This window comes from Onychomys torridus, chromosome 12 (assembly GCF_903995425.1).
Source record: "Onychomys torridus chromosome 12, mOncTor1.1, whole genome shotgun sequence".
Taxonomy (NCBI): domain Eukaryota; kingdom Metazoa; phylum Chordata; class Mammalia; order Rodentia; family Cricetidae; genus Onychomys; species Onychomys torridus.
In genome coordinates, this window is record NC_050454.1 from 35,672,676 (window position 1) to 35,688,528 (window position 15,853).

Below are 15,853 nucleotides of genomic sequence, written 5' to 3' on the forward strand. Positions count from 1 at the left end.
GTGCTGAAGATGTGCTGCACCTTAACTCCAGCCTGGAAGGTGCTACTCACCAATCAAGATACGTCTATTTCACAAGCATCAGTCTTGCACCAGTCCACTCCCAATTCTCTTTCCTTCTTCCCGCTCAGTTTCTCCCTGGACATTTTACTTGTTGCCAGCGGCCTCCACCTAGACTCATCCTACAGAACCTGACCCACAGCACTCTTCAATTACTGTCATTCGACTCACAAACCTGGCCGTCAACTCATCTGTGAGGCTCCAGGTTGCCAGAGGACACAGTGTCTCCCAATCAGGAAGTGAGAGTGAGTCAGTTGACCGGTGCATCTCTTGTCACTGAATAGTAACTACCCTCATTTGCTTTACTCTCACCTAATTTGCATTCTGATTATTCATTTCTGTGACACCGTTCAACCATCTCACTTAGATACCAAGCACGAAAACATAAAAGTACAAGGCTACCATGGGAATGTTGCCCACCTATGGGTCTGTGTCTCTCACCTGGGCCCACCTACCAAGCTAACCACCTCACATTCATTCCAACCAGAGGAAGGGGATGAGATTAATACTTCAGACGACACCCACCACCTGAAAATATATGTGTGGAACTTAAGAAAACTCAGGAACAAACACTCGGCGTCAGTGCTTTCAGCATTTGGGTCTATCATTAAGACAAGATTAGTGGGGTACATGTGGAATACCTCATCATAAAAAAGGATATTTAGAAAATGATTGATTCATTTATGTATGTGAGTGTGTGTGTGTGTGTGTGTGTGTGTGTGTGTGTGTGTGTGTGTGTGGTGTGTTTAGAGGTTAGAATATCCTCCTGGAGCTGGAGGTAATGCATATTGCTAACAACTGAATAACTCTACTAGACACTCTAAATGAGTGTGTAATTCACTCGCGAAGAAACATCCTCCAAAAACATATTAAGGGTGATTAATTCAATCAAGACAAAGAAATGGGCAGCCGTTCCTATGATGACCAAAGAAACTACTTCTGTTCCTTTGTCCTAAGTGTTTCTCAACTCACCCACAGCAAGGAAGAATAGCAGTTTATCCTGTACAAACCCTCTGTGAACCAGTAAGAGGGAAGAACAGTTGAGCTGTAGGGAGTGAAAATGAGATATTTGTAAGTGTCATTTGCTAAATAAAGCATGGTAAATAACTGAAATTATGCCAAATAAGGAAGGAAAAATACCACCTTTCTAGCCACTGATATTTCTTACAAACTCGCCTTTCCAGGCCTTACCACACTCCATATGAATTATATGCCATAGCCAAGTCTCTCAACAAGTCTTAGGATTTAACATTACTAGTAATTGGTAAGGCCCTGAAACCTAGTTCTAAAGAGGTCCAGTGTGAGAGTTGATACTTCACGTTATTGAGGGTACCCTCCTCAATGACTAAACTCAATGACAAACTAAAGTGTCTGGATCAAGGACACTTCAAAATCAAACTATCTCCTTAACTGACCTCCTTCCATTCCTAACTTTTCAAAATCTGTATCACTTAAGAATTTTGGGTTGGGGAGGGCCCCCTTAATTTCAGGAAAACTAAGGAAGGCTCTCTACAGTGGCATACAAATTCTCCTTTAAATCCAATCCAATACTGATACAAATGAAAAGGCCATCCGTCGGAGTCTCTTCAGAATTCTGTGCGGTTTCTGTGTGAATGGGACCTGCAGGAAGTTGCTGAAAGGCAACTCCAGGTTTGGGAGAGGCCATGAGAATGTAGGAAGGAGAAACCAGTGAGACAGTGAAAACAAGACAGGGTACAGTGCTTCAGAAAGACTGGAAGAGTCGGTAGGGACAGGAGACACCAAGAAAATGCCTTCCAGACAGAAGACAGATGCACTCATGAACTCCCAGAGACTTCCAAGAGCCAATCCAGACTGACTCCCAGGGCCGAGAGGGGAAGTCGAAGTGAGCTCCCATCCCTAACCCAGAAGCTATCTCCAACTGATACCAGCCTGCAAGAAAAGATTACTTTTCCCCAAAGGAATATCACTGGATATACAAATCATTCTTAGGCAGGCTCCATGCCCAGCAGTAGATGGCCAGCACAAAACAAACTCAATGATACTTCTGGAGATCTTTTTTTGGTTTCTTAACACTTTGTTTGGACTTTTTTTTTTTCTTTTTTAATTTACTAGTCCTTTGCTTATATATCTTATTTCAAAACGAAAAGAGAAAACTTAATTTGCATTAAGTAGAATATAGCCCACAGCAAGTATGCAGGTGGAATGTGATAAGTGGGTGACATCTAAGTGGAGTCACAGATAATAATTAGTAGTCATCACACTGCAAGGACAGTTTGCTTTAACTGAGTTTATCTTGTAAATCTCTATTAGAATTTCAAATAAAGTATTTCATTTCAAATCTAATAAATATTGTCCTAGTCTTTTTGTCTTTATTATGCCTAGACTTTAATAAGAAAGAAAATAATATTTGCCCATTGAAAAAGAATGAAGAGAAAGAGAGGAAGGAAGGAGGGAGGGAGGGAGGGAGGAGGAGGAGGAGGAGGAGGAAGGAAGGAAGGAAGGAAGGAAGGAAGGAAGGAAGGAAGAAAGGAAGGAAGAAAGAAAGAAAGAAAGAAAGAAAGAAAGAAAGAAAGGAAAGGCTGAGATTGTGGTAAAGTAGAATGCCCTTGACTGTTTTCCCACGGTCAGGCTAATTCTCCTCTGACAATATCACCTCCCTTCTGAGGACCTGTCAGCACATTGCTGCTTATCTGGAATAATTTCATTCACTCACCCCACCCTATTTTGCTTATCACCACCACAAAACATAATTATAAACCAAAGGTAAGCTCAGCAAGACTTTTCAAAATTAATGTCACCTAGATTATATCAAGTTTCAGTGCATTTCTCTGCAGAAAGCTTAATCTTGTCCTTGGCTTCACCTCCTTAGATGTGTCCTGAAATAGAAGGCAGTCCTGAGCTCATGAGACAGAAGCAGCTAGATTCTTAGTCTCCTCTTATTGTCCCTTTCTCATGGAAAACAAAACCCAAATCTAGACCCTCCTTCAGTGCGTGATTACTGAAAGACAATGAAATTCTAAGCACACTTGATGCCCCATGCCTAGGGTTGTAGACACTGCTGTAATTGTTAAATCATGTAAATAATCAAATGAATAATTCCGACCCTGAAGACCATGGCTGTGATCATGATCCTGACTTCCACTCTCCCAACATCCTTGCATGTCTAATCACCCTGTCCATAGGAGTTACCCCTGGGACTGTTCCAAGTGTTACAAGACCATTGGCGGGAAATCAATTTTCACAAAGACTGACCCCTTTACTTGCATCTGAATTCCCCCAAGAGTAAAATGTTGATTACATAATGATAGTGACCCCCCCATTGTGAAATATGAGTTGGAACTTCAATACAAATGGATTTTCTAGACAGCAAGGATCTAATAAATTATAGAGGGTTAAAAAAAATTCCATTTCTGCACAGGCAGAGTCAGAAAGAACAACTGGGCTCAGTTCAATCAAACTGAACAAAGCTTATTCTGGCAGGGAAATGTCTCACAAAGATACTCAGATCAGAGGTTAGAGTGTCAGGTGGACCCTCAGAGTTGGGGAGGGATGGATCAGACAAAGAGCCCTGGGACTCAAGTTAAAAGCTGTCAGAATTACAGAGGGAGAAGAGATGGATAGGCAGGTTCAACCTGTGGAGCTTGGTTACGGACTGCACAGCTGCTGTCCGGACAGGTATCTGCATAGACTCTAACCTCTGACAATGAAAACATCCTGCATCACCGCCTCTGCCACTGTGCTTATGGGATATGCTGTCTTCACTCTTGACAGGTCCCACACTGGGATTCAAAGGCTCTGGACCTTGGCGTATGCAGTCCTTAATCCTGTGGAGACCTTGTCTGGTCCCCAGGGTAGCCCTCCCTCTCCTCTAAGATTTCTGAGTCTTAGTCCTTCAGCCACCTCAGAAAATTAGCGCTGCGTCACTTACTTATCTTCACTGTCCATTACTCAGAATGTATCTTGAAGTTGGGTAATGCCTTAGCTGAGTTTAGCTTGCTGTAATTCAAGGCAGAGGTACCAAGCAGAGGAAAATATGTGTGTTTAAACAGGTACAGATATCAAAGATGAGCTGCTTCCCAGGAGCCAAAGCAAATATCAACACAGACAATAAGCCAGGCAGTCTCCGGTTTGTTGTGTACAAAATGTTACACTGGAGTAAATTATTTGACTTAGCCAAGCATGGAAATGCTCCTCGGGGAGACTTAGCATAGTGACTTTCCTTTTAAATACAGTTGATTTACTCTTTTGAGGTGCCAGACATGATATATTTTACCTGAATTGAGAGTAGATTTTTTTTTTAATTCTTATAAATATTCTTCATCTCTGTCTGGGATGAGGCTAAGTGACTGGAAACGGTTGGATTCTTGGGGAAATTGCTATTCTATGATTTGTTGGCACATGCAGAGCATCCCTGAGACTAGGACCAGTAATTCCAGGATGATTTTCCAAACTGCTCTACCCCATGACTCATGGATTAGAGGTTCTCTAGCATTACTACAATGGGCAACATCCCTAGCTTTGTCTGGGTGCCAAGCTCATTTTTTCATTTCCCTTTGATGTTGTTACCACTAAACAATTACGATTGACTGATATATGATGAGAAGAAATTTATCCCTCACAGGCTCAGCGCTCTGTAGGAACGTGTGGGAATAACAGGGAGTTATTCCGGGGGATGAGAGACTTCAATGCTTCCTCAGAATGAGCAGAGAACATCTCATAGAAAGTCAGCAAGCTAGCTAGGACAGCTTCTTCCTCTTCTTGAGAAGCCGTTAGTGCCGTTACCCAGGCTCTGCTCTCTTGACCTGAACTAATTCCGCTTATTTCCTATAGGACCCAGCTCCTCATGACCATTAGCACACAACACTGGGAATTCAGTTTCCATGATATGAATTTGTAGGGAATATATCTAAGCAGTGACAACCTTCAATCCTAGCACATCGTTTTCATTAGTGTCTTCAAAAGCGTTTGCTCGCTAATATAATGCTGATTCCTTCTGGGGATCCCCTGGAGTTATCTAAGCCTCCCTTTCTCTCTATAGATCTCTTCATTTCAAGTGCTCTGTTCTAACTCTAGCCCCCTTGATTCTCCCTTAAGTTCTTCTCACCAATGCTTCAGCTCAAGAAGTCTGAATTCCACCTGTGCTGACAATCTTCTTATTTAGACTCTCTCTAGGAGATGATCTGAAGTAGTGAGAATACACATCTCTTTCACCTCTGGCTTCTGGGTTTTCTTCAGAGTTCCATGGCCAGGGTTATAGTTATACAAACCACTGACTTAAATATTTTACCTGATATTTTAGTTATATCAAACCAAAGGTCAATCTAGCTATGCTACTTATCTGCAGTAGGAGAATTTTTAAAATTCATCCCATTTTTCATCCAATACAAATATTATATAACAAGCATATACTACTTTGGCCATTTTCAAAGAATAGTCCGTGAACTGTCTACTTCAGAAGCATTTGTCAAATCCTGGATTACACACACACACACACACACACACACACACACACACACACACACACACAGGAAAGCACGCTGATATATCTGACTTCCAATCCTACTAAATATAAATGTCTCAAAACTAAAATGTAAAAAGGTTTGTCGCTGTAATGACAGGTAATTAACAAAAGACAGAAGAATCAATTTCTGAGCCTAGAAATCACTAGAGTAGACAACAGACAAAAATCACAGATATTGGCAATTCCTCTTTTTAGAAGCCATGGCTCTTTGTGGCTCCATGAACCATTCTGGCTGTAGCTACTACCTTGGCATTTATTGCCACAGGCATGCACAGTGGTGAGATAAAGTGAGAGTCCTGGATGCTTCCATACAGAAGACTCTCTGGACAGCAAGCATCAAAGGCCAAAGCCAAATCAGACAGGAAACTGTTTGGCTAGAGTAGATTTTTTTTTTTTTATCAGTTCTCTATTTAAGCACTGAACACTAGCAGGCATGCTCCCTGCTAAGGAATCCTCCCCAGTGGGAGCAAGGTAACAACAATGCACTACCATCATTTTATTCCCCGATCTTAGAGGCATTTGGCTCTGAAGAAAACAAGCAGTCTAAAAGCACTTATGAAGCATGAACTGAGAACAAGCATCTTCATGCTAAGGTGGCCAGGGGATCATCAAGTTAGTCTACTAAAGCTAAGTTGCTCAGGTCTTTTCAGGGACTTGGTTTTAGACCTTACATTTTGCTCATTCTACAGTTAGTGAAAGGTTCTCACTGCCTGAGAGACAGTGATGGAAGTGTTTGTCCATGCTTGATCTAAGAGATGAAAGAATACATCAAAGTGTAGCTCACATCCTCAATCATTGTTTGTTCTCTATTTAAATCCACCGTTTACCAAAACCTGAACACTCTTTATTAGCATTAGGGACACCTAGAGAGCAAAGATGGGGGTGGAATCTGAAAGAGGGGGGTACTACACATACTAGACACAGGGACCAAAAGCCCCTGAGCTGGAACTGACCTGAAAGCCTCCTCTTGGAGGACTAGCTTGTGTGGTACCAGAAGGCACCAGGCAAGCTTCCAAAGAAGGGAAGCAAATGGTAGCCCTACCCATCAATGATGCCTATGAATCACTGCAACAACCCTTAGGGTGCAGTGCTGGCACAAATGCGCTGGCAGTAATCAATAGCTCTTTAATTGGACTTAAGACCTGCTCAATAAGGGGAAAATAATGCTGGAAATGATACTGGAAACATAGCCAACTACCCTGGGCTAATGAAGTCAGGGACCACAAAGGAGAACCTACAACAGCCACTTAGCTAAATCATCACAGTCCCTAACTTCATTCTGAATATGTGTCCTTATACCCACACATGTCTTGTCCTCACCCCCTCACCCCCCATCAAGGAGACTTCTGTTGGCAAGAGCAGGAGACCACTGAAGAAAACCACAACCAACCAAAATGCAGTGTTGTGGAGCCCAGCTTCAATGGAGACATCTACAAAACCACTCCTGCACCTTGAGCTCAGAAGTGGGGATGGAAAGATTGTAAGAGCCAGAGGAACAGGGAGTTGGCTGTCAGATCTTGTCCTCTAGAAGTGCCAGAAGCTCCTCCACCCATCAAGTCTCAACAACAGGGTTGCCTAAACATTAGCTGAACAACGATGACACCAATGGCATGCTATTGTGGACTAGGGGAAGCTCAGGAGACCTCAACCCAACACAAGAAATTACAGGCAACCAAGGAATGCCGAGAGTGCAGAAAGTCTTCCCCAGGGAAGAGAACACCGATTAACTGTCCAAACCAAATGGTCTGCCCTGAAATTATATTCCTACAGGTAACACTGTATAGAATGAACAGGTTGTATTTATATATTTAGAAACACACACAGGCAACAACCTGTGTTAAGATACCATGAATTTGAAAGAGAGCTAGGTGGGAGGGCTATCTGTAAGGGTTTGAAGAGAGAAAGGGGGGAAATAGTGTAATTATATTATAATCTCAAAAAAGAAAAAAGTTATGGACATGGAAGCAAAGCCATATGAACGACCTAAGGCTCCCTAAGACAGGGTAAACATCTGGCCTTATTTTAAATGAAATTCAAAGCCATTGGGGACCTAAGAAGAAAAATGGGTAACTTTTATTTGTACTATTTATATATTTATATATTATTATGTATATATGTGTGTGTGTATAATCTGTCTGGATGCCTTGGAGTCTTTTCAAGAAGCCAGTAGTAGAGTGTCATTTAAATTGGTCTGTAGACCAGTCTGGTCTGCAAAAGAGTATGTTGACATCTTCATGAAATGCAGAAATTGAAAGGAAATGTAAAGAAAAACATTTAAATATATTTAAGTTATTTGAAATTGAAGAAAAATTTAAGCAGAATTTTTGTTGTTGTTTTTTACACAGCAAAAAACGGTGTGCAAATACCTGTGGAACAAAATGCAAATGGTCTTTTACAGATACTTTGAGATCCACTGTAGCAATTCAGGCAAAGAGTAGTGGATATTTAACCAAAAGGGGTGCATCAAGATCAAAAAAGACAATTATGTTACTGTCGTCCCAGGATCCCAGAACACTGAAAGAGAGAGAGAGAGGAAGGGAGGGAGGGTGAGAGAGAGGGATAGAGGGAGAGAGAGAGAAGAGAGAGAGAGAGAGAGAGAGAGAGAGAGAGAGAGAAAGAGTTAGTTCTGGGCAATCAGGATAAAGAGGTAGGTGTACCCAGGGATACTTATGCCCACACTGGACTTGAACTTATCTATACCCTGGAAAGTGACAAGTAATGAGAGTATTTCATTTTTAAGAGTAATAACACACACGGTATACTGTTGAGTTCAGGCACGGGCAAGAGGTGACCCTGGGTTTAAATTCTCTATGACGCTGGAAACCTTGCTCTTCTCTAGTTTCAGATGCATCCCCTTCAAAGTGAGGATGCAGTCTCTACCTCCTAAGGTGTTTGTTACAGGGATAGCTCAGGCCTCTTTCTGTGACGAAAGAGCTTCACAGCAAGCATGGGCACACAACTGCTCAGTTCTGAGGCAAACGGTCCAGACACAGCCCGACTATACATCACTTCATTATCTTTCCTACAGTGACCATCAGAAATAGGGGCAGACAAGCCCACATTTCTGATGAGGAAAAGATGGACTAATGTTTGTAGGAAGTCTCCCTCATGTGCTGAAGGGGAATTTGGTATTGATTCAACCATCTGCTTCCTGTTGTGAACAACTCATCCAAGAAAGTCATGGAACCAGTAAGGGGAAAACAGTCACCCCGCTCTGGGGCAGTCGCCCCATATGCAGGGTATACCACAATTGAGCCCAGAATTCAACACTAGGGTAAAGCAACTGGGAGAGTCTAACTTTCATGGTACCTGCTTAAGGTAAGAAGCCTCCATGCCTCTATTCTAATTCCTTCATCCTTCCTCAACATCTTCTTTCCCATCATCCTGACTTCCTCTGGGTTTTATCTCTAAGGTTCAGCCAATCTGACTTGGATGTGGTCATTTTCCAGGGCCCTTTTTCTTCTCCATTACTGTTTTTAATATTTAAATCCTTATTACTTATTACATTAAAGAACACAGGAAGTAAAAGAAAAATGTTTGAGTGTACTACATACTACTAAATCTCTTATAGTTAGAGTTTTCCTGCCTGGCCCACAGTCAGGACAAATTTCTTTTACCCGCCAGTCGCTCAGACCCAACCAACTAAGCACATAGAGACTTATATTGTTTACAAACTGTATGGCCGAGGCAGGCTTCTTGTTATCTGTTTCTTCTATCTTAAATTAACCCATTTCTATTAATCTATACTTTGCCACGTGGCTTGTGGTTTACCATTACCTTACATCTTCCTTCTCATGGCGGTGGCTCACCGTGTCTCTCCCCTCAGCCTTCCTATTCCCAGAATTCTCTTCTGTTTGTCCCACCTATACTTCCTGCCTGGCCACTGGCCAATCAGCACTTTATTTATTTTAACCAATCAGAACAACACATTTGACATACAGAACATCCCACAGCAATCTCTTTTTCTATTTTGGCCTCTTATCTACCCTTAACATATTTCTACATCATTAGTATTATTTTCTATTTTTGTAAATAGAGAAAAAAATCAAATACATGGGAAAAAACTTCTAATGCTGAAGAAAGGATAGGTCTTCAAACTAAAGAACATAGCAAGAGAAATTAAGAGGGAACGGAGTAAGAGAATTAATACATACATACATACGTACAACTATACCTACATACATACACACACATCCATAGCTACAATATCAAAGTGGTATGTGGCATTTTAGTTTGTTTTCACTCAAAATTAAAATGTAAGGGCTAGTGAATATGAGAAATGTCTTCTGAATTATGGAAAAGTAGTTACAAGTTGGGGACCTTTGTCTAAATCCATGGAGGCAGAAATGTTTTCTTTCCAAGGCTGTCAGGTTTAGTGTTACTTGGAAAGATTTTATAGCATTTTTTAATCAGAAAACCAGAAATCCAAAATACTGTGACATATGAAATGTTTTGGCCATCATATGAGCACTTTAAATTGTTCATATTTTGAGCCAGGCATGGTGGTGCATGGCTACAATCTCAGCATGTAAGAGACTGAGGCAGGGAAGATCATGAGTTAGAGATCAACCTAGGTTAGAGAAAGAGATCCTGACTCAGAGAAAGAAAAAGTTTCAAGTTTTTGGATTTATAGATTAGGAAATTTCCTGCCTATAATCTCAATATTATGATATTTTAATTTACTGTTTCTACTTTAGAGGGATATTTAAGGTACTAAGATGTTTTTTAAAAGAAATATTTATCTGAAATTGTGAAATCTTACATATCCTAAACTTTGGATTTTGTTTCTCCTACTGAATTTAAATCAAATTAAATGTAATACTCGTTTGTGAAAATATATTTTGTGATAGACTATGTCAGAAATAGACAGCCTTTACACAAAAGGAACAGTGTCAATTTGGCAACTCAGTGTTGATTCAAATCAGAAATGAACCGATGATACTTTCAAGTCATCAAGAATAAAGAGGGAAACTTCTTACATGGGTTGCTATTACCAAAAGTAAGTACAACACTCGGGAAGCCTTGGCTCTGTAGCATGAAGTTAACAGAACATAAATCAGGGCTTGAACAAGTGAGTGTTCATGGGAAGGGCTCTGCCCGATGAAAAGCGCCCTCTGTAAACATCCTAGAAGAGGTCTGATTTAATTTTGTCCATTTATTTATTTAGCTATGACCCTGGGTGGAACTTTCCTCCCATAGTGCCTATTGGCTTGATTCTAAGTGCTGAGGATAAAAGGTACCGGCCCACTGACAAGGGTTATGAGCCCCAGTTGGAAACTCAACAGGAAAGCTGTGTTAATATCACAGAGCTAGGCTGTAGAATAGTCCAAAGAATGGTGTGATCTTTTGGAGGTAACAAGGATAATCAATAAAAAGAGACTTAAACCAGAGACCTTTACACTTCTTACTAATCAATTAGCACACTTTGCTTTCTGGAGATCAATTTTCACAGACATCTTATTTCTTTAAAAGCCCATTTTCTATTTTCTCCCTATTAAAGAGAAATATATAATATATTACAAATATTTTTCTAGAACCTGTGGAGTTTCAGGTACAATGGGGAAAGGTTCAGATAAAGTCACGTTGTTCCTTGCCACGGAGAGTGCCACCTTGTTTTAACTCACCACCACAGAGGACAGTCACGTCTGCTCAGGACAGCAAGAACATTTGTCTTTGTCCCCTTTTCCATATTAGGATGGTCTAAGGCACCTTAGGGGAACAGGCTGGTCCAAAGTGGTGAGGGCTGGTTTGGGAGAAACGACTCATTGTCTTCCAAGGTTTTCCTGAGAGAGCTGAGTGTCAAAGTCCACAGCAGGCTCTCTAAAGCCAAGGGCAACTTCACACAGGAGGTCGGCATGCCAACAGCCTGAGAGAGGAAGCCATGCAAACTAACCTCAGTAGACAAGCTTCTCCTGATGCCAGTGTGGCCTTAGAAAGGGAACATTCTCCCATCTGAGCAGGATTATCTGTCCTCTGTGACAAGATAACACTCATGAAGCTCTGTGTGCCACAACTGTCAGGTTGAGATCTTCGCTGAAGCAGAATCAGAAAAAATGGAATGAAGTACCATCTATAACCTTTAACTAAGCTGAGAAGAGACACACAGAGAAAGTCTGCAAGGAGAAGACCCAAATCTGAAAAAGATGCTATGTTGCCCACTCAGCTTCCTGCTACTGTCCCTGGTTGCTGGGTGTGGTGGTGCACACCTGTACACACAGAGTGCACACCTGTAAACACACCTGTAAGAGCAGGAAGCTGAGGCAGTGGGTTTCCATCCGTGAATGATTAGTTCTGTTGATTTGGGCCTTGGATGATGCAGTACATGGGATAATGTCATTTAGAGGAAAGCACCTATTCATCTCAAGTCTGGGCAGAAGAGAGACCAGGATTCCAGGAACCTACTTCAAATGCACGTTAATACATATTTGATTTCAGTATTTATTTCATTTCGTTTACTAACTCACTAATTGACAAATAGTCATGGCAGGGAGAATAGTGTATGCTGTTGTCCAGTTGAGGTATACTACTTGAAAATCACTCTTGTAAAGCTTTTGGGGTGATCTAGAGCTAGGTACTTTAAGAGATTAAAAAAAACAGGTTTGTGCTTCTGCACCCAAAGATTTAAAAACACATCAGTTAACACCAGCTGACATTTATTGTCTACTTTAAATCCAGATACTACAGTGAGTTCTGTTCAAACAAGATAAGAAGACAGATGTTTGCAGGCAATGAAATCCACTTACTATGCAATACAATGTCTCCTATCACCTCCTAGACAGAATCCTGTTGCTATTCTGGCCTCTCTAGGGAAAGTTTATCAGTGCATCCCTGGCTCCAGGGACCCTCTTCCCATTGTCTAGTTGACTCTGACAACCACACACTAGAACAATGAAACCTGGCATGATGGCTGCCTGGGATGCCAGGACTCGGGAAGGTAGGGCAGGAGGATCACACATTTGAATCTAGCTTAAGCTATGTAGCAAAACCCTGCAACTAAGGAAGGAAGAGGAAGTGGGGAACAAGAAAGAGAACAAAGTGGGGAGGAGGGCCAGGCGATTGGTGGCACACGCCTTTAATCCCAGCACTCCTGAGGCAGAGGCAGATGGATCGTTGTGAGTTCGAGGCTAGCCTGGTCTCCAAAGTGAGTTCCAGGAAAGGTGCAAAGCTACACAGAGAAACCCTGGGGGGGGGGGGGCGCAAAGGGGGGAGGAGGGAGGAGAGAAAAAGTGGGGGAGGAAGAAGAGCCAGTTTCTCATATACCCAAGACTGTGTAGCCTAGTGGTCAAAGCTAGCGGGTTTTGTGTTAGGCTGGGTCTGGGTCTGCCATTAGGCTGGGTCTGGGTCTGCCAGCAGTTCACTATGGATTGTGGACAAGTATTTTAATCCATCTATGCCTCTGTCTCCTCAATGATAAAAGCAAGGCTCTGTGGGGTAGCAACCCTCATAAGGTTTCTGTGAAGATACCATGAGCTGAACACCGGAACACTTGCCAAATGTTAAGTGGACAGAAATAATAGCTGGATGTATCAAGTAGGTACCTTCGGACAACAGACTGTTCCAAAGTTGGTAGGAGATGAATATATGACCACCTAAGGGAAAAGGACCAGGAAGATCATTCCATAGATGACATCACAGAGTCATAATGGCTCAGTGTCTTGCCTGAGGTCAGGCAGGTGGCCAGCAGCCACAACCCAGCTCTCTGCCACAGTGTCATTGGGAACAAGGCACAAGAACTCAAACTTCACCCTTCACTCAAATGCATATGATAGGTAATACCTGCCTCAGTAATTGGAATTTTAAATTTCTAAATATTAACACAGGGATAGACAACTTTACTAGCAGGATGTTAAAGATCTATTTTGCACACACTGGGTTTATATGAGAACAGGGCAGGGGTCTAACGATCACATTCCTGCCAAAGACTTCTAAGTGGCCCTTGTTAACAAAAAATAGCCTGGGTAATGCCCCAGGGTACCAGACCACTAGCACAGAGCTGGAAGATATCACTGCAAATGTTCAGACTGCCAGGTCCTGGTGAGCCATCCAGTTCTGCCTACCCCAGCTACAGGAGGAGAGCATGTTGGATAAGCGGTGGGGATCCCAGAAACGAACCCTGTCACAAAATCTCCACTTGGCAACTGGTGTCAGTTCAGCTTACCACACCCGTGCCAATATACTTCACAAACTCTCCTTCACCACCTGACAATCCAAGCCCTCTCATGGCGCTTGCCCAGTCAGCAGAAAGCTTATGGCCAGCACCACCCCACACCCACCCACACTAATTTCTTGTAGCTTTTTCTCAGTGCTCCCAGGATAGCTCCACACTTTTCAGCGGCCATGTTTCTGCCATTCTCCCCCTTGCTTCTAGATTCTGTCTCAGCTCTGACTCTTAGCACCATCACCCCTAAAGCGAACTGTCAAAACCACTTCCCGGTAATGGCGGCCTTTTCGTGAAACCAACCTACTACATTATGCACTCCAGAACCTTCTACATCTAAAGCTTCAATCAATTCTTCTTTGCCATCCATTCATGATGCTTTCTGTTTTATAACCTCACATCATGCCTGGCTAGCAAGTGTTCAGAGCTGGATAAACCCTAGTTTCTCAAGAAGTCAGAATGCCACAGAAGAAATCTGTGTACAGAAGCTGGGAAGGAAGGTGATAAAGAATAAAAACACAGCAAAGATGTGTTTTATGCCAGGCCAGCCTAACAATTAACATATTTTAACTTGATACTCTAGACACCATCAGTATTCACAATTATGTATTATTAACACATTACAAAGAAGAAAAATGAGGAACAGGTAGGCTGAGTGGTTTATCCAAGACTGTACTGTGATGCTTGATTCACCAACTCTCATTGCCCCTCTATAATAATGTCCCTCTAGCCCTGCATCCCAAAATCCGCTTTAGTTCTTCCACCTTTGTGGACCAGAACATACTCCACAAGTAACAATTTTTGCACCAAATCCTCACCACTGCTTTAAGAGCCAGAAATTAAATATTGATTTGAGTCAGATCTCCCTCCAAGAGTGAACAGCATGCAACATAACTTTGAACTTCAAAACATTCCTCAGATGGAGGAAATCATAGATGTTTCAGAAGGAAAGGTCCTTTGGTCACAGCTCAGCATCTTCCACCCCCTCATTCCTAAATCCTGACCCATAAACTAGAGCTATCTGTAAGCACACATGTATAACAATCACAGTGGATATTGTTTTGACAGAATTAGAGGTTAAATATATAATTACAGGATCACAGGCACACAAAGTGGTCTATCAGGTGTTTAATTATTTTGTTAATAACCATCTAGAAATTTAGGTCTCCCTCTTTGAAAAGGGATATTCACAATTCTGACTACATTCAAAACTTAAATGAAAGATCCAGTAAGTCCTTTACAGGATTCAAGTTTTAAGTTTTAATTTGTCAGAAGTTGTGTTAATTCTGAATACATCAGGGTTTTCTCAGTCTTCCATCAAAACAGTCAGGGAGTGGAAGGATAGTTATAATTTGAAAATGTACACACTGTTGTACAAGAAGATGAGGAGGAAGAGGAGAAGAATTTACCTTTGGGATGAAGAAAGATTGACTATAAAACACCAGTCAAAATTTCGTCCCCAAGAAATCTTATACTGGCACCACCCCTCACAAATTTTAAATAGCAAACAATGTCCACAAAACAGAGAAAGGAGCCCGATGCTCCTGCAGTCTTTCCCAGCATGAGATATTTGTCTCCCCTTGCCAAAAGAAGTCTGGCAAGAAGGGCAAAGGCACAGGCTAGAGATCCCGGCAAGACTAAGGTGATGTCCCGCGTCTTCAGAACTTACCCAGCTTGGTCTGTTCACTCAGCACCCCACTTCTCCCACTTTGCCAGTTCGGATCAGACGGCGGCTGGGTTTTTGTGCCTGTTTCTGCTCTTTTGATCTCAAAGCCTCATGGAAATTAAACTGTGTTGGATGTGATGTGGCCTCGCCTCTCATGGGGGTGGGGGCGGGGGTAGCGGGAAGAAAAAGTTCAAGTTTGGATTGCTGATTGCTTCTTGGGGAAAAATAAGTAGTAAGTGGCTAGCAGGAGGCGACGTGGGAGACGTGCCTTGCGGATGGCAGGCCGGGAAGGGGCCCACGAACTTTCTCAGCACAGCTGTCCAGATGCGCTTCATCTGTTTTCCTGGCGGGTCACTGGCTTGGGCTGCGGTTGGCTGCCAGGCTTCCTCCCTGGCCGCCGATTGGTGGAGCAGCCCGCCACTCCTGCGGGCTCTGTCAAGCCTCCGCCTACTGGGCCACTCGCATCCTA

The 15,853-nt window shown here is 42.4% G+C and overlaps 1 protein-coding gene across 1 annotated transcript in view; it reads right to left on the reverse strand.

Annotated features, from left to right (window-relative positions):
- The window catches only part of LOC118594061 (transmembrane protein 45A-like), a 74,961-nt gene extending 59,245 nt beyond the window's left edge, over positions 1-15,716 (reverse strand). Inside the window, 1 exon segment of the mRNA XM_036203846.1 lies at positions 15,388-15,716. The gene's annotated coding sequence lies outside the window, so the exon portion shown is untranslated.
- Between the last annotated feature and the right edge of the window lie 137 nt (positions 15,717-15,853).